This window comes from Anguilla rostrata, chromosome 15 (assembly GCF_018555375.3).
Source record: "Anguilla rostrata isolate EN2019 chromosome 15, ASM1855537v3, whole genome shotgun sequence".
NCBI classification, from domain to species: Eukaryota; Metazoa; Chordata; class Actinopteri; order Anguilliformes; family Anguillidae; genus Anguilla; species Anguilla rostrata.
This window is the reverse complement of record NC_057947.1, coordinates 27,405,795-27,430,704: the sequence shown is the minus strand read 5'-3', so window position 1 is coordinate 27,430,704 and position 24,910 is coordinate 27,405,795. Positions and strand designations below refer to the sequence as shown.

The 24,910-nt window shown below is 40.5% G+C and overlaps 1 protein-coding gene and 1 long non-coding RNA gene across 10 annotated transcripts in view; both read left to right on the top strand.

The window, feature by feature from the left end:
• The window catches only part of LOC135241228 (neural cell adhesion molecule 2-like), a 258,308-nt gene that overhangs the window by 126,657 nt on the left and 106,741 nt on the right, over nt 1-24,910 (top strand). The window lies entirely within an intron of this gene.
• LOC135241197 (uncharacterized) lies at nt 397-12,672 on the top strand. The gene is made up of 2 exons (XR_010325928.1): nt 397-715; nt 10,817-12,672. It is a non-coding gene; the product is annotated as an uncharacterized LOC135241197 (long non-coding RNA).

The following is a 24,910-nucleotide window of genomic DNA, read 5'->3' as shown; positions in this document are numbered from 1 at the left end:
CTTGTGAATTGTGTGGGAAGGGTGTGTCTCACCTGCTGAGTCATTATCCCTTTGAAGAGTAGGTTTTGTTGGAATGTTTTTTTTAATTTTTTGTCAGTTGAATATACATTTTTTTCAATGTTGTTTTTTTCATTCTGTCTGTGTTCTAGAACTCCATTAGTGGTGTGTTGCATCAGCATTAGAATGTTCAGTTAAGACCATTCTAACCACATATTTAGGGTTAAACTAGGGGTCCTCAATCTTATTCAGAAAGGGATTGAGTGGTTGCAGGTTTCATTCCAACCTAGCAGTTACACACCTGATTCTACTAATCAACCACTACAGTCTTGATTAGTAGGATCAGGTGTGTAACTGCTTGGTTTGAACAAAAGCCTGCACCCACACCAGCCCTTTTTAGATAAGATTGAGGACCCATGGGTTAAACAATGTGATTGCACACACCCGAAGGGACCACTGGAAGAGCTAGTGCCTTGGCTGTGTGGATAGTGTGCCGTGTTAGAGCCCATTTCACATGATAGCGGAGCTCAGCGAGTTCCTTCTTTTGTTACGGTTTCTTACACCGTTTCCCTCCAAAAACAAAACGTAAGGTACCTGTTGGGGAAGAGGCCCACTAGTGGACCACCGCCATGTCGGAGTCACGCTGGCCATGGGTGCTACTGCACACTGCACTGGCCAGAGACCGAACGAGGGAGCATTCAACCCCAGCCATTGGTAGGTGAGTGATGCCCCAACTTTACCAGGCTCTGAACCAGGCCAAAGCTTATCAATTTGCAGCGCATCTTGGCAAACAAATGTTTACATCGGAATCACTCTGGTCATCCCCTAGACTTTTGCACGGCTATTTAAATGCAGTATCAAACAACTAATTCTGAGCCAGTAGTACAAACAGTCACCTGGTACACTCAGGAATCACTCAGCTGTAAGATGTGCACTATTATTGTTACAGCCCCCAAGTCCCCGCATGTCCATCCAACCTGCCTCTCCGATAGACTTCTGACTCATAGTGAACAGTTCTTAAATTTTTTATTTTCTTTTGTGGTCTGTCTGTACTGTATCTGTTACATATATATGCTCAGCGCACTAGCCTCCTCTGTAGGCTCTAGATAATGCAGGGGTGCTTGCACTCTCTGCTGCAACTTGACACTGAGACAGTGTGTTTGTCAGGTGTAGATTGTGCAGGAAGACTGTAGGTTAGTTTGTCAGGTGTAGCTTGTGCAGGAAGACTGTAGGTTAGACCTCGGTTGGCCAAAGGGGCTTACTGGTGTGCACTGAGACACCGCCATCCTGCTATCTGAGATCCCTCACTCACCAAGTGATGCTACAGCCTGTTATCGGCTGCCCTGCGGAGATGCCAGCTAAAAATGGCACTGGTGCATTCCGGATTCGGGGGGGGGCTCATTCACACAAGGACAGTGCCTTCACTTGGATGAGCCCTGTCCTTAGCCTTACATTTTCCCTTGCTTCTGTATTTTTAGAAATTAATTGAACTCAAAAATCTGTACACAAAACAATGAAACCCTGCATGTAATGCAAATTAAAAGCTAGCAAGTTTTAGGGAAAAAAAAGATTAAAACCAGGTGATAGAGCTGTTTCTCTCTCACTCTCTGCTCTGATTCACGGAGTGTGGCAGATCTGTGCTGAATTGTGTCCCTGTTCCTAGGTCCGGATTGCCTTATAATAATAGCCAAGAGAGCCATCAAGTCTCTGCTCATTCTTGAGTCACAGTGGTATAGACCTCCTGGGTCCAATGGACTACAATCTGCTCTGTCCTTCAGGTTCTAGGGAGTGCAATAAACAAACACTTGAAACAAACACACACACACACACACACACACATGCACACACATTTCACTGCACATGCTGAATTCACTGAATTAAATTATCATACTAAAGTTGAATGACAGCCCATTGACATAATTAAGCGTGGCATCTACTAATTCAATGCAGTTGTGCTATTAGTGACGCATTGGTGAACATATGTCCGTAGATTTTTTTGGTCCAGATGAAGCTCTCACCCTTTGAACTGGTGGTTTTCGATAGCCCAGTGAACAGCAACTCAGCTGGTTTTTTAGGCTTTTAGTAAGATTTGTCAGCACCAATGGTTATCTGGACAGACATTCATTCACTAATCCTGTATTTCCAGCTTATCATAAACATAACACTATTCTTTATTGATGCTTTTGCAAGGGTCATGTTTTTCTGTGAAATGGCTGAATTATTACTGTAATGAATGTTCCCTCAATACAAATTCCCTTGTTAAAACCGCTTGAAGGATGGCAGTGACTGTCAGGGACGGTGAATTAGAAACATTAAAATTTTACTGTGTAAGTAAAGGCCTTTTTGACTGGAAGAGATTTTGCAAATAGATGTGTGCACTCAGTGAACGTCCTAGTCACAATGTACAGGGAGTTAACATGTTCATGATGAAAAATAAAATTGATCTTTTGTTGCTAACTTGCTATATGTTCTTTTTAAATATATAAATGTAAATACAGTGGGGGGAAAAGCCTCCTTCTTGTCCATCTCTATAAATCTCCTTCATACATGGTCCACTATATTGTATTACACTAATTTAGAAGATGGGCTTTTCTAAAGTGGCTTATTATGAAAGGGAAAAAATTACATCCACCAAGGCTACATGCTGCACCGTTATTTTTAGCTAGTATATACAAAACAAGAACATGCAGTTACTAGGTGGTGTAAAAAAATAAAACAATGTGCACAGCATGTTGGTAATAATTGGTAGGGAGACTCTGAGACGCACATTTTCCACTTCATTTTGATGCCAAATTTACTGGTCCCAACCACCTTAACCGTTTTTGTGATTAGTATGGTTAAATCTTACTTATAGTCAAAGAAACGGTATTGCTGCTACTTCAGTCTAGTATCCTCAGGCATCTTTTTCCTAATATACCAGACAGAAGAGTGATAGAGGTGTGAGCCTTTATTTGATGGACAAGCCTTGTGAAGTAGTCCTAGAAAATCTCCAAAAACCAATGAATGTGATGCGTGTGATTATTTTCCCTTGAACAACAGAGGCAATTAGAGTGGTGTATGGCTTTGTTTTCTTCAGTGTAGAGCAGCCATTAACTAGCTAATAAGACAAACCATAGCAAGCACTCAATCACTAGAATGTAGAATGTGTAAAATAAGTAGTCTGGAATATAAGGAGATTTGCTGTTCTGTGTACATAGCTGTAAGGTATTGTAGAAGCTGACAGGTTTAACACTTTCACTAGCTAGTAGTGTTTTTTTTAATTTTTTTTATTTATTTATTTTTTTACTGTGCCAGGTTATTGGATTTATTTCAGTCCAATTAACTGACCTATTTCATTCTCTCACATTGTCCAGTTTGTCTATTTTGTTCAACACTCCTAAGGTGGCAATAAATCAACTGAACGAGCTATATCCAAACAAGTCTTTCAACTGAATAACAGAAAAACTGTTCGAATAAGGAAGTTAATTAAACCTGGTAATATTTGCCCAAATTATCCATTCATCTGAATCAATAATTATACTGTATAAACAACAAAAACGTTATGTGATCATGTACTTCAGGTACAAATATGATGGACAAATGATGCATTTTTTTAAATGTGTGTATTATATATAAATATATATATATATTTCTATTATGATAAATTTTATATAATCACATGTAGCGTTTTTTTCCCCCATTAATCCATTAATTTTCCGTAATCCATTTTGTCCCCATCTGCTCTGTGCGTTCGCACTTGCCCTTGGAGCCTCAGACTCTCGTTCTCAGTCTTTTCCCTGCGCGCCGCCGCTCCCTGTTTCTCAGCCGTTGGCGCTGCCACTGGCAGGCGAGGCGCTGGGTTCTTCCCGTGGGTGGCATTTGTATGAGGGCTGGCACGAAGCCTCGCTCCTCTACCTCGGCCCGTTGTTTACAGCTACTGGTCCTGGAATCCCATAAATCTTTAATCAGCAGCCATTTCAGAACAAGCCACAGATTTGTGCGTGGTCTTTAGGCAGAGGGGATAGGTGTAACATACAGCACTGTGTGGTCAGCGGTGCCGGGGAGCACTTTAACTGTGTGTCGTTAATTTAGTAGTTTAAATACATTTTGCTGGTAGTTTGTGGAATTGTTGTAGTAGTTAATTGCTTATATATATATATATATATATTTTAGGTGTAGTTAAAGCTAGTGTTTCCTCAACACTGGTGGTCACGGCATAAGCTGTTCAGACCCCACAAGCCGCCTGGGTTATATAGGTATTTTATTCTGTGTGTGTATTGTTACGGGTAATATTCTAATTAGAGGTACACGTGATGAATAAAACATGGATAATTGCTTTATTGTGCCTTCTCCTGTTATGTAATTAACACAAACATTTTTGTTGAAGTTGAATAGAGCTTATTCTTGGCACATTAAGCATACATTCCTGAGGACTCTGTGGAGCCTGAGTTTATATTTTTGTCAGACTGTAACCCAATCTCTCAATCCTAATATTCAGCCAAATTTTGCTCTTTCTCTCTCTTAGTCATGTAACATGTACATGGAAAACGTTTACAAAATAGGCGGAAAAAATGAAAACAAGGAAGTAAAATATGCCAGAGATTTTGAAAGTAATGTTGCTCCAACCTCTCTTCTGGAATGATGGAGTGATGGAACAAATAAAAATGTTGCTGCTGTTTTGGGAAAGGTAAAAATTAGGAGGAGAAAAAGAGTGATGGAGCAAAAGGGAAAAGAGGAGGGAAGTAGGGACAGCTTTTACTGCTCAGTGCTGCTCAGGAATGCAATAAATTCAAATGGCAGCGGCTACAAGGACAAATGAGCACAGAATATAGCCTCGAATTGAGAGGTAGGGTGGGGAGTAATGACCAAGTGGCACCTAACATTCAAACTGGGCAATTCTTTAAAAAAAAAAAAAAACATTTTTTAAATTTAAAAATACTGGCTCAGTATGACTTCCCTCACAAATCTGAGTGACCATAAATAATTCAACATTATTACTAAAACATGATGCAAATAAAGAGACCGAGGTTGCAAATGGCAATTTGGATGCTAATTTAAAATTCTAATTCCAAGGGAATGAAAGAAGCGGGCATATATAGATTTATTTACATAGCTAATTTGAAGTTAACTCTTTAATGCTCTGCTAAAATGAGCCATATTATTTGTTTAATGTTTTTTTAGCAGTGAGTGAGTTCACATGAGGTAAGCATTAATATGATTAAAAATATTTGTGGAAGTTTTATGATATGATTTTAGAAACAGAGAGGACATCTTGCCCTCACACACCAGAGGCCTTTGTCTGTTCTCATAGCTGTGTATATCCTGTTTTACAGCACAAAAAATGACCTCTGCCATACAGTATGCCACTAATGAAACATTTATGGCAGAAGACTCAGTATATATATTCAGTGCATAGCTGTTTGTTTTGGTTAATGGAAAGCCTGAATGACCTGTTTCCTGTTCAGTGCCGGACCTTTCTATGCACAGTGCACGTAGGGCCCCGCCTCCCTCCAACGGGCCCTGCAGTTCTTGGCTTATAGTCTTCTTCCCCCTTGCTAAGCGATCACAATAATAATTTAATTACTGCAACAGGCAGCCCATCACCCAATCAGTGAACATGACGCACAAAGAGAAACAAACACGTAAAGGACGGCGTCCAAAAGAAATTAAGAAATTAGCGGGCCGAGAAAGGAAGGAAAAAAGAAAAAGCTTCAGGGTGAGGCTTGGGCTATGTATACAAGTAAGCGATGTTACCAATTTCCTGAATTGATGTAATTGATTTGGTTTTGGTGTTGTGGCTAGAGTTTTTGCTTGTCTGTCAAACAGGGCCATTAGCTAGCTATAGGGAGCTCCAGCTGTTGTCAAACGTTGTCTTGTTGTAACTTAAGTGTCTTTAAGTTCAGGTTTATTCGTAAATAAAAACGGGCTGCACCAAACACACACGTCAATGGTAGTTTTAATGGAGACAAATGGAATATGAGTGATCTTTTTTTATCTCTGTTGAAGGCAAATTAATTTAGAATTGAGCTTGAAATTAATAAAGATGTTGGTTCAATGTAATCATCCTTGCCCCGATCTGCAATTTGCTGTCAACCACCACTAATCGCCCCCACCACCACAAGTCTGTAGTCTGTGTTGATTTCTTGTGTTCTTTTTTTCAGTACAATATTGATCATATATCATACTTTTGTCCCCTACTGCTCCTTCAATACAGTATTATTTCCTGGTCAGATTGCTAAACTGCTTGCTAGCTTGAGAGCTAAGCTAAATGGCTGATAAATTACTATTGTTGTCCGTGTCATCAAGCTATTAGTGTGGGACAGGTAAGTTATGTTAGCTTGGACCCAATACTGTACATAAGGGAGTTGCTAGCAGTGTCAAGTGCATGTCAGTGGTAGCAGTAAAAGTGCATGATATCTAATTAAATTAATTGGAATCGCAATGGGTATTTTATTTTGATTCATTATTTTAGATTTTTTTTGTGGACGGTGAATTTAGTGGTAATAGTGATTCATGTCTTACATGCCCCTTGCATTGTTCATTGTTATTCATGTTACTGATTCATGTATCATATGCCATGGACACCTAGAGGATCCACATATTTACATGTTGGCTACAAAATATATTGTCTACCTAGCCAATTAGCTCTTAATTCAGGCTTTTTGGTAGCTTATTAGTTGAAGATTTGGTATACAGCTAAAAGTTTCATGGCTATGTTCACACATTGACACTAGTGACCGGTCAACTTAAAATGCTAATATTTATCTAACGATTATTTTTCAATGGATTGATAAAGAGGGACGTTGATCCTGTCAACAAATTAGTGCATGACTGACATGACTGATTAGTGCAAATCTGATGTGAATCAGATTTGCTTATACTTATAAGAATATAGTTATATATTTACAACCCATGATGTAAAATGCAACTTCATTCATTTCAAAATTGACAACATAAGAACTTTAAATAAATTATATCATTTGGAAGGAGAAAAAATGCATTGAATGTTTGTTAATGCTATTTCAAGGGAAAGTTATGCCTACAGAAACTTTTTTTTTTTTTTAAGAATTGAAGTAATTATCCTTATTTACCGTGTGAAAGAGTGCAGGGCTCATTTATCCCCAGGCGTTTGTACCCAGGAAATGATGCTGATCGAGAAGCCTGTTTTTAAATGGCACGGGTGTCCACTGTGTGCTGCCGTAGTGTGTTGTGACTGGGAGTTTCTCTGCTATCTGTCATCATATTGCTTCAGCGGAGTCATCGCTAATAAATTGGGGTTGAGAAGTAAATACGGCAGGGGAACCACCAAACCTCAGATCAGCACATTCTCTGTCTAAAGTGGATATTATGGGTACAGTTAGACAGAGATGAAATGAGAAAAAGACAGGGGGCAGTGAAGGAGAAACGAGGAAGACAGGAGGAGTGGCAGCTTGGAGATGTGAGAGAGAAGACAGAGACAGGAGTTGAGGATGGAAGAAAATGAAATGGAGTAAGGGGAGGTGGACCATAAACTAAAGGGGACAAGGCCAGGGTTTAAGTGCACCTGCCTGGTGAACCAGCCCCACGGAGCCGGAGCTGCACACCGTTCGCCAGTGACTCGTTGTCACGGAGACTGATGGGAGGCGAGAACGAGGCTGTGGGACGCAGCCTGGGGCTCTGCTAACACGCGCTACACGCCTTGATGCTTTTCTGATGACGAAAGGCTTTCTTCTGCGTCTTATTTGCATTGGTGAGAATTCACCGGATTTGCAGATTCATAACCTGGCAGACAGGCTGTTTTAACTCATTAAGCTGTGAGATCACAAACACGTGATTAGAATGCTTTTAAATGAACATTCCAATGCTGATGTAACAATCGCTACTGCTAATTGAAAGCAATGGAGTTCTGGAGCACTGACTTAGAACTTTGTAAAAAAAGAAACATTCCAAAAAGCCTGCTCTTCAAAGGGTTAAAATGCAGGGATGCAGTTCTTCAGCGCTTCACACAACAACGAGCGCTGAAATGTAAAGATGTGTGGTGGTTAGTCGCACTGATGTCACTTGGTTCACTATCACAGACCTCCTGAGGAGGAATATCTCTTCAACAAGCCCACTGGTCCCTGTTCTCTGGGGACTGGCTCACTGTCTCTGAGCCCACTGAACCCACAGTCCCCTCTCTTGCCTGGTTATATGGAGAAACAGGAATATTGTTATTTTTTATTTATTTTACCTTTATTTAGACAGACAGATCAACTCTGTTCTCACTTGTCAAGCTGGGGATTCACATTGGGTATGGTATGCCATAGAAATACCCTTTAAGGCATGTGCACAGAGACTGCGCCACACTGCAGCAGCGATTCAGGGAGTGTTTGATCTGGTGCTTATGTCAGCGTGGGCTTACATTTCGCATCTCTGTGGAATAGAACAAACAGAAGCATGCGGTGAACCCAAAAACAAAGGATAAAAAAAAAGGATTTCATGAAATTGTCGAGAATATTTCCTACAAATTAATAACTAATTTGTTGTTACTTGGAAAACAGTGTACAGAACTGCCCTATTTTACACAGGGACTATGAAATTCTCCACTAAGAATAATTACATTAATTTGCATTTCGATACTACAGAGATTAAAAGCACACATATCTATCTCACTGGTCACAGTATTGGCAAATATGGGAATTTATAATCATATCCTTTACTATTATACATTTCTCTTGAAATAATTTTTGCTCTGATATATCCAAACGCATAAAGGCATGTCCGATATATATCGTGAACCTGAACACCATCTAAGTCACTGCAGGATACCAGGAAACCTAGGTAACAATCGGCGGTTGGGTTTCAAAGTGTTTTTGCACCATTTCTCTACCCTCCAGCATAGTATATTCCCTCATTCCCTCCCAACAAAAAACTGACTGGCTAACAAAAACTAAAAAAAAGCAAAAGTTTGTGGATGGAGAAGATGTAGACCCCTAAGCGGTGTAAATGGCACCGGATAAATGAAAGAATAAAGACGATGGATGGATCGCGGAGGGCTGAACCGAGCTCGTTCATTAATCTCCAGCGCTCTTCCTCTAACGGCGGCGGCACGGAGGGAGGGAGGAGGAGCGCTTGGCCCCGGTCCTCCACATACTGCCACATGCGGTGAGCTCTGCTGTAAATTGATTATATGGGTGTTAAGTTAGCGAGGTGATGAATAGAGATTTTATGCAAATCGGATGTGACACGGAAACAAAGGAGGCAGTCTCTGCGAGAGCCTGGCCTCTGTCCATTCAGGCACAGCATCGGCTGCAGCTAAAAGATTAGCGCTATGCTAATAAGCGCAATTAAAAAAATTTATTTTTTAAATTTTTTTTAAGGAAATTACAGATCGCAAAAAAATAAATTAAGAGGAAGCAGACCTGAAATATCCCAAATTCCACTCTCTGGTTGACATGCATTGTAATTTTTAATAATATTTGCGTCGATGGCTCTTATTAATTTGCCCTATGAGTCATTATGAAGGAAGTGTTCATTATGGAACACTCTGTTATAATAGACTTTGTTTTGAGTGCTGGTGAGTCATCCTTGCATTGAATGCAAGACCCAGACAATCTTGCTTTCAGAGACTTAATATGGTGGAAATTTCATGAAAAAAAAAATGTAGCCACAAAATCATTCTGCATTTGTGTTTTTTCTTAGCTTACTTTTATTCCAAGTCAAGGTGACATAATGAAGTAATCAGATCAATACGTTTTGAATCGAATCATCTCCATTTTGCACATTTTTGCATTTTAAAGTTGCAAATGTTGTGTCTATCCAATTTACAGTACTTCCTGCTGTTGATGTAGTTGAAGAATGGAGAATTAGATGCATATTAAGCACTAGTGCGGAATAAGCCAGCTTATTTCTACTATCCACAGTCATTGGTCCCCTGGTCCTTGGCTCCTCGAGCACTGCAGTCCTGCCATGTTTATGGGAATTGTGCCGTCATGCTTTTTCCCCCCACTGTATCACCTACACCTGCGTGGACCACCTCATTTTTTTTTTTTAATTTAAGAATCAGTAAATCTGAACAGCATCTCATGCTGCAGGATTCCCTAAAACAAGGGTTCCCTAACCCGGTCCTAGAGAACCCCAATGTATAATGCCCCCCCCCCCCCCAACCCCACCCAAACGTAATTGGATTTCTTGAAGTATGAAGAGCATTTAATTGTTTTTAATTACAAGTTTTAGTGTCTAATGAGGGTTGGCTTGCTCTCTTAATGTAACATTATATCAGAAATGGATATAGATTCTATATTAACTTATAGACTTTTAATCCATCAGATCAGCCAATTAATATTTACATTTTCTGTAATGTGCTGGGGTAAATAGTTCATTTTGGAAGTGGTTACATTTTCAGTTGCTTAATTAATGGACCTACAGCTGAAACGAGTGAACTCTTAAACGCTGAAAGTGTGGATGGCTGGACAAATGCAGCGAAACTACCCCCGAAGCAAATAATTTATAGCATTTGAGCAAACGGTTTTGATCATGGATCAGAGGGTAGATAAAATGCATTCAATAAGACTGACCATCAAATCCATGCTGATGGCAGATAAATTCAGATGATCATTTTCAGCGTGAGAAGCCGAGTGCTTCCGGCTATTATATTGATATGCAGAACATAGCAGCATCCCCAGACAACAGCTACAAGCTGCATCTGAAGTGACTTCAAATGCAGTTTCTGACTCTTTTTTTTTTTTTTTCCCATGACTAGATTCTACCCCTAAGCCTTCGCGAAAAGAGAAGCTACACTCGAGCTCGAACGCCCTGAAGATAAACGGGAAGATATTTCTAATATCTTTCCATGTTTTTTGTCGTGGTTTCTAATGCACAGGCACAGAAGCCAGAAGAGAGAGCATCACAGGAGGCGTCGGGTACCGCGGGTGGGCGTTGTGTGTGTGTGTGGCCTGCCGATGAGGGTCGTTGGCCAAGGAGACTTGGACCATCCTGCGCTCAGATGGTCAGACTGGTCGCCAGAGGCCTGTCTTGACGGTGCATGCGGAATGGAGTCACGGTTCAAACGTGGTCAGATGGTGAGGACCGCTCACCGGAGACCCGGGTGACCGTGCATGTGGAACAGATGTTCGTTCCAGAAGGTGGCCGTTCTCCACTTCCTGTTCCAGGGCTGATGGAGAGCAGCTGCTGCGGCAGCGTTCTGTGGCCAGCGCGTTGGGCCGGTCGTCTGGACCGGACGGGATCGTGTCTCGCCGCTGAACTGTGCGGTTCGTGCAACGTGCATCAGTGCTGATATGTGGGGAATCTACCTGCTGTGAACGATGTCTTGTCCTTTTGCACATTTGCATGCGCGCATGTACGCAGGGCAGTCTACAATGCGAGCAGGGCAGTGTGCAGTGCTAGCGCAGCAGAGCTCATAAAGATGTACGTCAATGCCGGGCAGAGCAGGGCTGCACAATACATCAAATCGCAATCTCTGTGTGTTGAGAATAACTGACAACATGGGTGTATAGGCAATCTTTTATTTTATTTTTTTGTCTTTAATCATACCTGATGCGTTGGTAAGCAGAAAAAAAAAAACGTCAAGAGGCCATGTAAAATGTTTCCAGGACAAAAATAAATAAATAACATCACTGATGTCATCAATGATGATTGAGTGCTGATAAGACAGCCAATCAACAACAAGGCCCTGCTGCTTCCATGTGATTGATAAAGCACATCACATGATCGCATAGAAGCTGTGCAGCTGATTGACGTTACTGATTGCTCCTGTCTTATCAACACCCAATAGACATCAGTGATGAAGTTTTTTCTTGGAAGCGTTTCAGATGGCCTCTGACGCTTGGTTGTTCACTACCGCACCAGGTCTGTTTTAAGGGGAAAAAAGGATGAAAAATCGTCGGACATTCTCATTGCCCTAAAAAAAAAGATTCAATTTGAAGATTCAATACATTATGCAGCCCTAACACACAGCAGTCTGCAGGCCATAAAGCCGTCTGTGCATGAACACAGGGAGCAGTCTGCAGTGCTAACAGAGCAACCTGCAGCTCACAAAGACACAGGAATAGAGGAGAGGGCTGGCCGGCTGGCAGATGCATAGACGTTGTGGGTGGTGATCTACAGTAATGGGACATTAATGAGACAGTAATGCCATGCATTCTAACGGTGCTTTGCAGCACACTGTGGGGACACCATAGAACTGAGCTGAGGGACCGTATGCTTGAAAACTGTGTAAAGGTGCCACAGACCATTCAGACAGTCAGGTTTTTATTGCCTGCGAGCCCTGCCTTGTATGTATGGGAGTTTGAAAATCATTGAAACTTTAAAAACAAAACAAACAAAAAAATAACATTGCAACACTAAGACATATGATCAAGCCAGGAAGATTTCTGCATCTCATTCTCGCAAGAATGGTGTGAGCGTGTGGGTGGGGAAAAAATGCATAATTCTGCAGCGTTTTGGCTGTGCAATCCCATGGCAATATAACAGTTCACTGTGGGAAAAGCTAGGCGTCTGTGTCTTTCTGTCTGTATTGGTTTGTGTGTATGTGTGCCAGCACACACTTTGGACCCCACAAAATCCATTCTTTTCCTGGTTGGAGTTGAAAAGTATGCCTATGTGTCAGCTTTGGAAACAGTAGGCATGTCTTCAGCTGCCTCTGATCATCTCTAACTGCAGTCTTAATGGGTATTTTCCCTGATAAGAGGTGCTTCTAATAAAGTGTTGTGCTCATTATATTTTTCATTATGTTGCTTTTGAAAGTGCCCAGATCAGTTGTGAATGTACTGTAGGTATCAAACTGGGGCTCTGTTTGTGATGGCACAGAATCATAATAAAATTGTGCATTATGGACATAATGGATAAAATGCTGGACTCACTTTGATTCTGAAACTCTAATGAATGGAATGGTGTGAACTTACTATTACTGAAAGCTCATAGTTATTTCAAAGAATGAAAGACTTAAAAAGGGCAATCTTGTATTTAAAAATATTAGCTTTGAATATTCTTAACTTAAATGCTTTTTTGGGTGAATGCTTTTTTTAGCGTAAATTTTTTTAAAATCGTTTCACTACACCACCTCAATTCTGAAATGGATGATTGCGTTCCGTTATATTACGCATATTAGAATCTCTTCAGAGACACGTTTGGGAGAGAGACTGTCGAGTGTATCTTCCATACTATAAATGGAAGGTGTGAGATTATGACTGCAGGCAATCTTTTATCACGTCCAACGTTTGAAGTATTTCATGGCTAGTTTATTTGTTATTGTTTTGTTCAGTCATCTGGAAGAGGGAGGATTCAGTGTAAAATACTCTCAATGTTTATATTTGTTTTGCCCCGTGCAAGTGGTAATTAAGCTGTGATAATGCTGTCAAGCTATGGTTGATGCATTTGCCAAGTAGTAAAAAGCGAAACAAGTTGCTTTTCCCACAACCAATTTAAATCTCACAATATCAGTCTTATCCATTTATTTTTGTAGCCTATAGTCCTCCAAATGTTTGCTGACATACACAAAAACTTGAAATGCCAGATACTATTTTTACGATTACAGTAAAACATAAATACTTCAGCGTGTAGTAGTTTCATTTCATCAGGTTTTTCTTTAAGAGAGATAGTTTTGAAAGAGATCCTACCTGTCTTTTTTTCTTGATGCATCAACAATTTCTTTATTTATATATTTTTTATTTGGTTTTGTACCTATGTGTATATTTTGTCTCAGAGGCTTGACTATTTTAAGATGGTCTGATTATTGTTAGGTTCTTTATTTTTTCTTATTTTTCATTTCTTTTCCCTCCATTTTAATCAAAAAGTATCTATAGTAGTCAATGCACACATTTTAACCAATCATAATTTATTTCTATATGTGATATTTTCAATATTTCTGCAACTATGCTTCTGATTACATAAACTACATATCCTTAAACAAATATAAAAAAATGTTACTAATATCTCAGATAGAACTCATATATTATTCACTGTTCAACACTGGAAAAGCACAGGTCAAATGAGTTATTAAAATATTTTGAACTCCATGCACATTTGATATATGAGTCGGCATTCCCTGGAGCAATGGTAGTTTTATATGATTAATTGAATGCTGCCTGTTGGGCTTTGGGGAATGTGGAAATGTGGGAAAGGTTCTCCATTCAGTTCCCAGCGTGGTGGGGATTGATTGCTCTTGGTTCTATCTCCGGAGCCGAGAAGGCACCTAATTGAGAGCAAGCCCATCTGAAAGGTTAGCCAAGTCTAGGTTAACCAAAGAATGTGTCTTCAGGCTGGGCTATTGATTTGAGCATTTCAGATTTATGAAAGAAAAATAAGCTTGCTTGAGTGAGATTTGCCGTGTCATAGCTACAGTTAGTTTACCATACTTGCTGTTGGCGTCTGCATTTTTATTAGTATTTGGGTGATTCAGTGATGAAGCATTGCTAAATTTGGCGATTTAGCAATTTTGGTGATTTGGTAAATTTGGTAAATTTTGGTGATTTGGTAAATTTGGTGATTTAGCAATGACGGTTAATGTGCACCAAAAAAAAAAAAAAAAACGTAATCCTCCATGACCATGTTGCTGTAGGCGTGCATGTAAATCCTGGTTGTTGTTCCTGTAGGTTCATTGGTTAAAGGCATTTGCATTGTACGGTAGATATACCTGCTTATGGTTACGATATAAATGTGTGTTGCCTGTCTGTGTTTATGTGCATTTTTAAATCCCAATACTGAAGGCAGGGCACTTTTATTTGTTAATAGTTACAATGCAGTCTGGTTGTTTTGGGCACTCTGGTACTGGACACTAATTAATATAGAAATGCCTGCCGGTTATTACTGTGTAAATGTGTGTTTTGTAACGATCTGGCACTGAAAATCATTTCACTGATTATCATTTCAAAAGCTTTCAGTGATGGGGAGAAAACCGGTACAGGATCAGGATCTCCACTAAACCCGCTACCTTTTATTACCCCAGTCAACTGCATCTTCCAGCCAGCCGTGGAAGCAATCCAGCGGATAATACTCACTGACTGCCTGGCACTGCAGGTGGGGAACATAATCCAGGTTAACCTGGTTGTTAAATAATAATGTAGATTGAATGGGGGAGAGGATCCAGTGCAACCTACTGGGCAATGATGTTGGAGGATTATGAAATCCAGTTTACTTTGTGTTATGTTGAAGTGGAACAGTGTTCAGTGTAGCCTGTAACTGACTGATTATGTTGAAGAGGAACAGTGTCCAGTGGAGCCTGGTTACTGGCTGATTATTTTGAAGGGGAACGGTGTCCTAGTGGAACCTTTTAACTGGGTGACTATTTTGAATGGGGAACAACTGGCTGATTATAATGAATGGGGAACTATATCTACTGTTCTAACAGCCTGGTAACTGGCTGGTTATTTTGAAAAGGCTACAGTGTCCAGTGGAACATCGTTACTGATCACAGTTGTGCAGCTGGGGTCAGCGATTGTTCTCAGTGATGCTTGCTTACTGACAGATTATGCAAATGGTCCATATGCTGCATCAGCCCTGTGGTTTCTGATCTTTTGAGAAACGGAAGAGGGTGACTATGGCGACGCATCAGCTGTTCGTCTGCCCAGGTGACTCGGAGACACGGGTCAAATTCCGTGACGGGCCTGCTGGCATGTGTTCAGTCAGCCCCAACCAGAGGGGGCCATCATCAGAAGGCTGTCCTTGTGTAACTCCAAAGGGAATTCAGTGGGGGAAAAAAAAAACGTATGTGGTTTTGAACTCTGGGGAGAAAACCCAGCTCATAGAAAATACATTATAGAGTCATTACCTTCGCCAGATGGCCTAATATAGCATAGAATTTGACACCTTATGCATTTAGGGACTGGTTTACTGAGACCTTTAGTGTGTGCAAAGCCTTTTAGCACATGAAAAACCTTTTAGCACATGCAAAGCCAATAACTTGTGCTAAAAGGTTTTGTATATGGTAATGGTTTTTAGCAAATCAGGCCCTTAAATGGCTAAACATTGACAGATGGAACACCTTGTTTCAGGATGGAACAGCTGTGGCTGAGATTGGAGCCTACCACTCTGGTTACAGGTGAATTCAAGAAACACTCCACGCAATTCACCTCTCTTTCACTTAAGCAACGTATTGATGAATTGAAGCAGTTGCGTGTAGACAACTCGAGAAGCACCAATTCACCGTCAGGTCACATGATGCTACCTCATAATGGGAGGACTATTTAATTCACAAACGTTCACCTGTTTCCATTTTCCCATTCTGCTGGTGCTACTACACCTGTAGCTACTACAACTGTTTCTGTTACTACTGCTGCTGCTACTGCTACTGCTACTGCTACTGCTACTGCTGGGGCGGGGGCGGGGGGGAGCGTAAGCTGCTTTTGGCTGGCTTATGTAAACAGGGATTGACAGGGACACAAACAGGGAATTTGAATTGTGGGTTGTCTGACTGAAATACAGCATAGTACACATCTCTTTAGTGACATGAAGAGGATATATTAAGTTTTCCTGATGTTACGAAAGTGCATTTTGTGATATGCAGGTCATATTGTGCCATGGTCTCCCCTGTGATGTATTTGGGATGGAGGTATCAGATTTAATGATGATTAGTTTGATGTGAATGCAAACACCAGCCAAAAGTTTCCAGAACAGCAAGCTTCTGCCTGGCCAATGATGGAACTTTCCATGGAGACATGATTCATTTGGCACTGGTGGGTTCGGTTGGGACAGGTTCCGCTGTCTCTTCATGTCTGCTTCTTCTCCTGCCTCCTTTTCCCTGATGAGTAACTATTTCCGGGTGCTCAGTGTCCATTTTAGGGTGTCCTCAGAAATTCCTTAGGAAGGCATAGGACAGTGGGAGGTCTGGATGATGTCATTTAGGACGGGGGTGTGTGAAGCAAAGGATTCCTGATTAGAATGTGAAGGGTTTGAATGATGCAAATGATCATTGGTTGAGACGTGATGGCTTTTGGGATGCAGTGAAGCCGGATTGGATGACAGCACTTGGGCTGGTGCTTTTTTCGGGCTGAGGTTTGAGGACTTTCGGCTGATACCTGAAGTGAGATAGGTACCATATGTGTCGCTAAATTTAGCCTCAGCCATCGCAGGACAGATTACACATTCATAGGCAATCTTAAAGTGTGACAGGTTTTTTTTCCTCCCTGTATTCAGGGCTCAGTTTGAACAGAATAACTATTTGTACATGGATATTTTTTTTTCTCTCATTTGGATAAAAATATAGCACAGAAATGAGATCTTTGCTAAATATGACACCAGTAAGGAGCTGCACACCTCCGTTGTCTATAAATGTGCCACTGACTGCAGAAACACTGGGCATTAATTAGTTCCACCATTACAGCTAAAAGGTGAAGAGAAAGAAAAGAGCAGACCTTCATAAATGATAACTCAGAAGGGTCAGAACAATAAAGACAATGTGATTTAATTACAAATATACTGAGTAGAATGAATTATTCTTAAAGTGAATGAAAAATGCTGAAAAGTAGGTAAACGACTGTGATAGCCTTTTATCAACGCTTACTGTCCTCTCTTGCAAGAGTGGGCTCTGTCAAGAATACGAATGGGAGTTGAAGCACCTTAGACACAACAAGATCTATACAGTACCCTAGTCGATAACAGATTCATTTTTTTATAGGTTGTTATTGGTTTAAGTCAAATTTATCTGTAGAGGCCAATAAAGTATGATTATTGATAGTGTTATGACCAATATGAGGATACAACATGTAGGCACCAGAGCGGCAAGGCATTTGATCCACCACTAATGCTGTAAATTAAGTTAAAATTGTCATGCTCAAAAAGTAGCCTAATCATAGTTGTCTGCACTGCTTTTATTTATTACTTATTTTTAATTTCATTTGTAATTTTCACTAGCCAAATGTACAAGCAAAGCTATAATGTAACTATAGGCTTTCTGCTTAATAACAGTCTCCGAATGTTTTATACAAATAAAAATGTATTTATGTTTTTCTTAATTTGTGTAAATCTCCTTCTCCCATCAATGTTGAAACTTGGTTTCAGTTTGCGTATGTGCTATAATGTAAAACAGGATGGTATAGGCATCAGCCAGTAGGAACAGTCAAATGTCTGGCAGGGTTTTAGGGCTGTGTTAGCATGTTAATTCATACAAATCTTTTTCTAAATGCAGCCACAATCATCACAGTTCTGTCACAATTTTAACCTGTCTAATGACCTGAAATTCCTATTTGTGAGGTCGCTTCCAATTGAGGAAATTATCCTATTAGAGTTCATTTAGGACTTTGCAAATGCAAATGTAGTGGCAATACAGAAAGTAAAATGCATCGCAGCAAAGCTTGATGTACTGCTGGGCTAAATTCCACTGTCACTGAAGTGTGTCATTCAGCTTGCGGTGGGTCGCTTCAGGGCTTAGTTTGCTTTTCAAGGTGAAGATGAAGGGCAAATAGGCAGTGATTCCCTTACTCTCTCAATCAAACAAAGCCAGAAGTGGCAAGTGGCGAGTCCACGAGTCAAACCCCATGCGATAGTCTAATGGACGCTATCGGCGAGTGGATGGCTATTAACTGCAGGCCACAGAACACTGTGAGGTATTAGGGCTGGGGTGTCAAACTCGCTCAATCGTGAGCTGAGTGTACGCTGGTTTTTGTTGCAACCACACCCAGCTGATTTCACTAATTAGCTCCCCGCTTCAGCCTTATTACCTGGTGCAATGCATAGCTGAAACACAAACCTGCATGCACTCGGCCAAAGATGGAATGAGCTTCACACCCCTGTATTAGGATGTCATATGCTGTAAGTCCTCTAAGGTTATATAAGTACTCGAAGGTTAATGCCTCATAATCAAATATGTATAAAAACTGACAAGACAAAGGTTTTTTAGCTATGGAACGGTGATCACATTGACTAGTAATGACTGGACATCAGCTCACAATAATAATATCTTGCGTTGGTGCCCTATTTTACCAAAGGCCTTCAATCAATTTTAGCTCACTTACATGAGATTGTGTCTGGGCTGCATACCATTAAATGGGGAAATTGATCTAAGGTTTTTTTTTCTTTCTTTCTTTTTTCACAATGCAACTTGTAGATTAATTTTTGATAACTTTGAAACTGCCTTAATTAAAATGCTTTTCTTCTACTTTTTAAAGTACAATTAACATTGAGATTCATAAAAATGAACTATTTAACACAATATTTCTTGCATCTGACCGATGTGTGTGTGTGTTAAAGCTTCTTTTGATTCTCTGCAACAGTCATAGATCCACCATGAAGATCAATGTGCTTTGAAGGTCCATAGATTAAAATGCCCACTTCCTTTTTCCGTTGGATGAGCTCCGTATGGACACATTCGTAGTGAATCTGTTGCTAATTGTGGAATAGACACGTCGATACCGTATCCTCTGCACTGTCTCCTTGAGAGGGAAAAAAGCCTCGCGTGTCTGATGCTGTGCATGGGTTTAAAGGGCATCGAAAGGTCATAAGCAGTAATGTAGCTTTTGGAAATGTTTCCACTGAACGACAGGCCAACGGTAATAAATGCATTTAATAACTTGTGCTTAGGGTCTTAATGGCATGTCAGGCAGGGAAGCACCTCGTCAGCTCTTTCAGCGAGCAGCTGTTAACCGCCGTTCACTTGCGTCCGTCGGCTGGTGGAAATGCATCTGGCAGAAGGGAGATCCTCCAAACAAGACGAGGTAGGTTATGGAGCGTTTTCATTAAGAGGCAATTGATTAATTTTTGATTAAACTTTTCTTTCTTTTTTTTTCCCCTTCTGTTTTATTTATCTCCTCTGCTTCTCAGCATCAGAGCGGTCAGATGTCCATTCATTTAAAAATCGATCCATACCGGGGAAAAGCTTTTTGGCGCTGAATTTAGTTACGTCATGTTCAAGAGTCTCATTTCTGGGGCTGAAAATCACTTTGAATGGGCAATCTCCATATTCAAATTGCCTTTTAGTCCAGGAGTAGGTTTATTCTCAGTCTGAGAACCCCTCTGTATTAAATAAATAATAACACACACACTCACTCACCCCACAGGAAGAGCTCAGACCAGCTAAACAAGAAAGAAAGATGGTACTGACTCAAAGAACCTCAATGCACATGGAGAAACAGGAGACATTGAAATGACTTGACTTGAAGTAGTGTTTAATATAAAAGCATTAGCCTGCACCTTTTGAGAAGGTCATTGGCTAAATGCACAATGTAATCCTGGATCATAATAATCCGGGTCTATGAAATGTCACTGAAACCCTCAGTTTAAACTTTATTCCTTAATAGGGTAACTTTGTTCACTTGTACATTACCATTTTTTTTTCTTCTTTTTTTGTGCTTCATTCACAGTTACCAACTATGCAGTTCAAGGTGTCTGGAGCGTGGTAATTGCACTTGGGTTGTCATAATTTTACAATCCCTTTTATTCATCGTTCTAAGTCTACCTTCACTCTCCTTCCCTTTAAATCCCTTCATTTGAATGCCTCTGATCCAATAAAGAGCATTACACAAAATCTGGACATTTGAAGTAGTTTCCGGTGGAATGATGGAACAAGGGCCTTTTCTGAACTTTTCATCTCTTTGTTTTATTCATGGTTTTAATGGGGCACCCCCATTCAATCTGCACAGCACATTGTACGGACAGGCATTAGACGCAGAATGGGTTCATATTCGGGACAGGCTATGCGTCTTCGGCAAACGGCTATTATCTGTGACTTTTTGGACCCTTCACCAAATGAAACTTTAATCATGTTTTCTTTTTACAAGCTTAATTTTTTCTTTTTAATTCTTTTTTTTTTTTTCTTTTTTCTTTTTTAGGGTGCCACTGGCACAATGATGATCAGGGCTCGGCTTTTGGATGGAATTTTGCAGATGTAGATCCTGTGTATAGCATGGCTGGATTCTCCTCAGGCTAGACACTCAACTTCAAGCACTTCTGTAAAACGTCCAGCATTATAAATTAATGATATGGAAAAGCTGTGTAAGTTTCCCGGGATATGATAAGTCTGTCAAATGACTACATAAAGAAGTAGGTTAGGCTGCTGCTGACCTCTACACCATCCATTTTGGCTGTGTGCTTTCAGATTCTGTCATAGTGGCAGTCTTTAAGCATTCATGCTCGATTTACAAGCCTATTCCTCGACATTTCACATATTTTTCCACACTTTTACTCTTTATACACTCCTGCTCTTTTCAAAAACCCTTAAAGGCATACTAGCCTGGATTTTTACCTTGAAAATATCATGAAATAACTATGCTAAGGCATATCGGTGATGCACCATCTGTGCACTTTCACAGAAATTGTGTAACTTTACCTGTATTTGTTATTCTAAAATGTGTTGGGGACGGTTCTGAGCATGGTACTCTTTTCTGTGTGAGGAGGGGCTACAGAGCCTGTGATTTTGGATCTGACTTCAGCTGAGTGCTTGCTGATAGCTAGCTAGTGAATAAGACCAGATACAGTGAATCAAAAGCCGATGTTGTTGACTTGTTCAAGAGTATTTAAAAGTAATTAAAATAATTGGGATACATATTTGACCAATATTTCGACCCTCTACTTATACTCCTGTTGACCCTAGTCCTTCACTGTGCACTCCTATTTACACATTATATACAGCAATATACTATATCCAAATCATTTCTTTATACCTGCCTTCTACCTAAAGGTACTGGCCCCTATTGATTTCAGCAGGCATCAAGAAATTACACAAATCAGTGGGACTGAAGTCGGCTCTCTCTGGAGTTTTCATCTAATGAGCACTGGGACATGTGATTAAGATGTAATTCTGCTCACAACTGTAGTGTTAACTCAACCTACGGATTAAACCGGAGCTCCTGGATTGTGCTCAAGGGCAGTCGATTTGGGAGGAAAGCACCGTTCTCAGCAGTTCTATTTCCTCACTCCGCTGGATGTTTTCGCCGTGGATCAGGCCAGACGCGCGGGGACGGCTCTCTGCTGGAGACTTTCCAAATCTCAGATTTTCGGCTCACTGCTGTTTAAGTTCTGGGGTCACATCGTTCTTGCGAAACCCTCTCCAACTTTATAAACTGGCACAGCAGTTTTCCCGAGCTCTGTGCTTCGGAGGGAAATGCACAAGATTGTCAGTTTGCTCTCCACCCAAGGTCCTGCTGCTAAAAAAGCACAAACGGCGGGACTGGATGGCGATAGCCTGTGAGAGTGACTGGTGGTGGCCTAGGTGAATATTTATATTGAATGATGATGAACGGTGTCAGTGGATCTTTAGACTAGATGTCTGGCAATGTCAGGACTTCTGTAGTTTGGACCACCAGAATAAGTGGATGAAGGCATTGGGTTCACTGGTAATGTTGCCGGGAAGGCACCTGTTGGTGAGTGAATTTAACAAGAACTCTGAGTGTTGTGCCTCAGCCTACAAGCAGGGGCTCATGGGTAAGATCTAGGAACACTGATGGTCACATATGAAGACATCACATTTCATGCTGGTTAAATCAGGCCAAGCATGAATGCACAGTGCTCACTGGCTAATCCTGTTCAAATCACATTTGCACCGCAGACTTCTGGGATATTAAGTGTGGTTAATAGGTTAGGGATGAAGGAGTGAAAAAGAAATACACCCCTCAGGAATCTGAGGAACAACTGAAGAGTTCGGAGAAAGCTAGAGCTCAGTTACCATGGAAACAATGGAAAGAGATGAGGAGGAAGAGAAGGTCTTTAAAAAAAAAAACATTTTTAAAGGTGCATCTGCAATATGAACACTGTGAGGGACTGTCTGGCTATATTGCATGTTGAGCTTCCCCGAACGTGACCTATTTATGATACAAGAACGATCTATGCTCCACATCCCATATCAACGCCACCAGCCACTGTGGGGAAGAATTCACTTGTGCTGTTATTATTTAAATAGAAGTTTAATGTAAATTCATGGAGGACAAATACAGCAATGGACAAGTGATACAAGTAGCTTACTGTAAATATTCAGTATTGTACTATAAACGTATGACCAGACTACAAAAACATGCGTACTGTGAATATAAAATCATATTATAAATATTGTAGAGCACTAAAATACATGTGTATGCTCAAAAAGTAGTTAATATGAATACAATACTGTTCTGTAAATACAGTACTGTTCTGTACATATAGTGGTGTACTATAAATACTGAAGTTTTCTGTAAATATCAATAGATCAGGCCCTGACTGCAAATACATTAATGGCCTGCGAATACAGTAGTGTAATATAAGTACAGTAGTGTTCTGCAAATGCATGACTTGGTGATAAATACGAGTGGGCAGCAGGCATGATCAGATATTAAGTCCAATAACACAGCAAATGTGCATATTTCTGAAGATTCTGCAGCTCTTTGAACGGGTATTTATCCTGCATTCTGCTAGTAAAACACAATCTCTGTATTCAGCAGATACTAAAATGAATACAAGCAATGTCAATTGTTCTCCGTGGGATGCAGATGAACAAGAAATAGGGGGTTTGAGGATTTCGCATTTGGAAATGTTTTGAATAATTTACACAGCTGTTGCTGGTAAAGGTGGCAGGGGGAACATTATTCATTTGCTCAGAATTGCTAGAAGCTTCTGTGCAGGCTCTGTTCTTAAATTCCTTCAGGTGACTGAGAACATCATGTTATTTGTGGCAAATTATTAATTGAATTTGATACAGATCTGTGCTCAGAAATGACATTGATTGAATTGATTAATAAAATTAAATTAAATTGAAAGTATATTGCAAAGTGGTTTTACATTCATTCACTCATTCACTACATGAACATTCGACTCCAGATTAAAACCTTACATTGGGGTTTATGATATTTCCAACATATAAACTATAAACCTTGACGGTTATAATTTCTTTCTGTGTATGTGTGTGTGTGTGTGTGTTTTCTTACAGCAGTTTAGATTAAAACTGAGCTTTATCATTGCCATTGGAACTGTTTATGACACAGCCATTAGCTGAATCTTCTCTATGTCTGAAGCCCAGCCAGTCCTGCCCAGACAGAGATGGTCTCTTGGCTGTGTAACTCTGTCGTAATGAATTCAGTGCTGTGTCTGTGCTTGCAGCAGATTCCGTATGCATATAAAGCTGTGTCTCCATTCTGTTTGTTGCATGCAATTAGTGCTGTGTGTCATGAGCAGTAAGAGCACAGAATGACTGTGTTTTAGCTGTTTGTCTCGCAAGGTCGTCTGTAACTGTAAGAGGAACGCATGGCAGTGTTTTAAAGCGGTGCGTCTGGCACAGTGGTCTGTAGCTGTAAAAGCAACGCATGGCTGTGTTTTAAAGCTGTGCGTCTGGCACAGTCGTCTGTAGCAGCAACGCATGGCTGTGTTTTAAAGCTGTGTGTCTGGCACAGTCGTCTATAGCTGTAAGAGGCTGTGTTTTGCTCCCACGGGCCAGAGAACAAAGCTCCCTGTGTCACCACAGACAAAAATCTCAATCAAACGCAACACATCCAGAAGCCCTGGGGCAGGGTAATTTGCATAAAAAAGGAAGGAAGAAAAAAAAACACAGCAATCGAAGTCACCCAAGCACAGAAAACACAATGTTAGCCAGCATTCCCAGTGACTGCAAGCCAAGTTCGAGGCTGTTATTACCGGAGTTGACTACTGAATTCATAACAATGGATAATATAACCAGAATCTACCCTCAATTCATTAAATAAGAAATAAAAAACAGAAATTGTTATTGTTTTTCTGATGGTACATTGCTTGTATTTCTTGTGTTGCCGTGCCACGATGGGAGTATTATTTTAAAAATAAAAAGGAAGGCTATATACTATACGCATTCATACATTTTTTCACCAACAGAACTTGTCTCAAGGACTTTCTGATCATCCCGAGATGCACAGTTCACTCCCAGGTCACGACTCAGAGATGTAAAGTTTACTTCCAGGCCACATCTGCAGTCCTGCCAAAGGATCCTGCAATGTAAGCAGTAACTGGCACTCTTAGCGCCTCTGTTTCTCAGGCAGTGATTGAGTCTTTGTGTAGACGTATAGCATGTACTGATTCGCGAAATTACTTA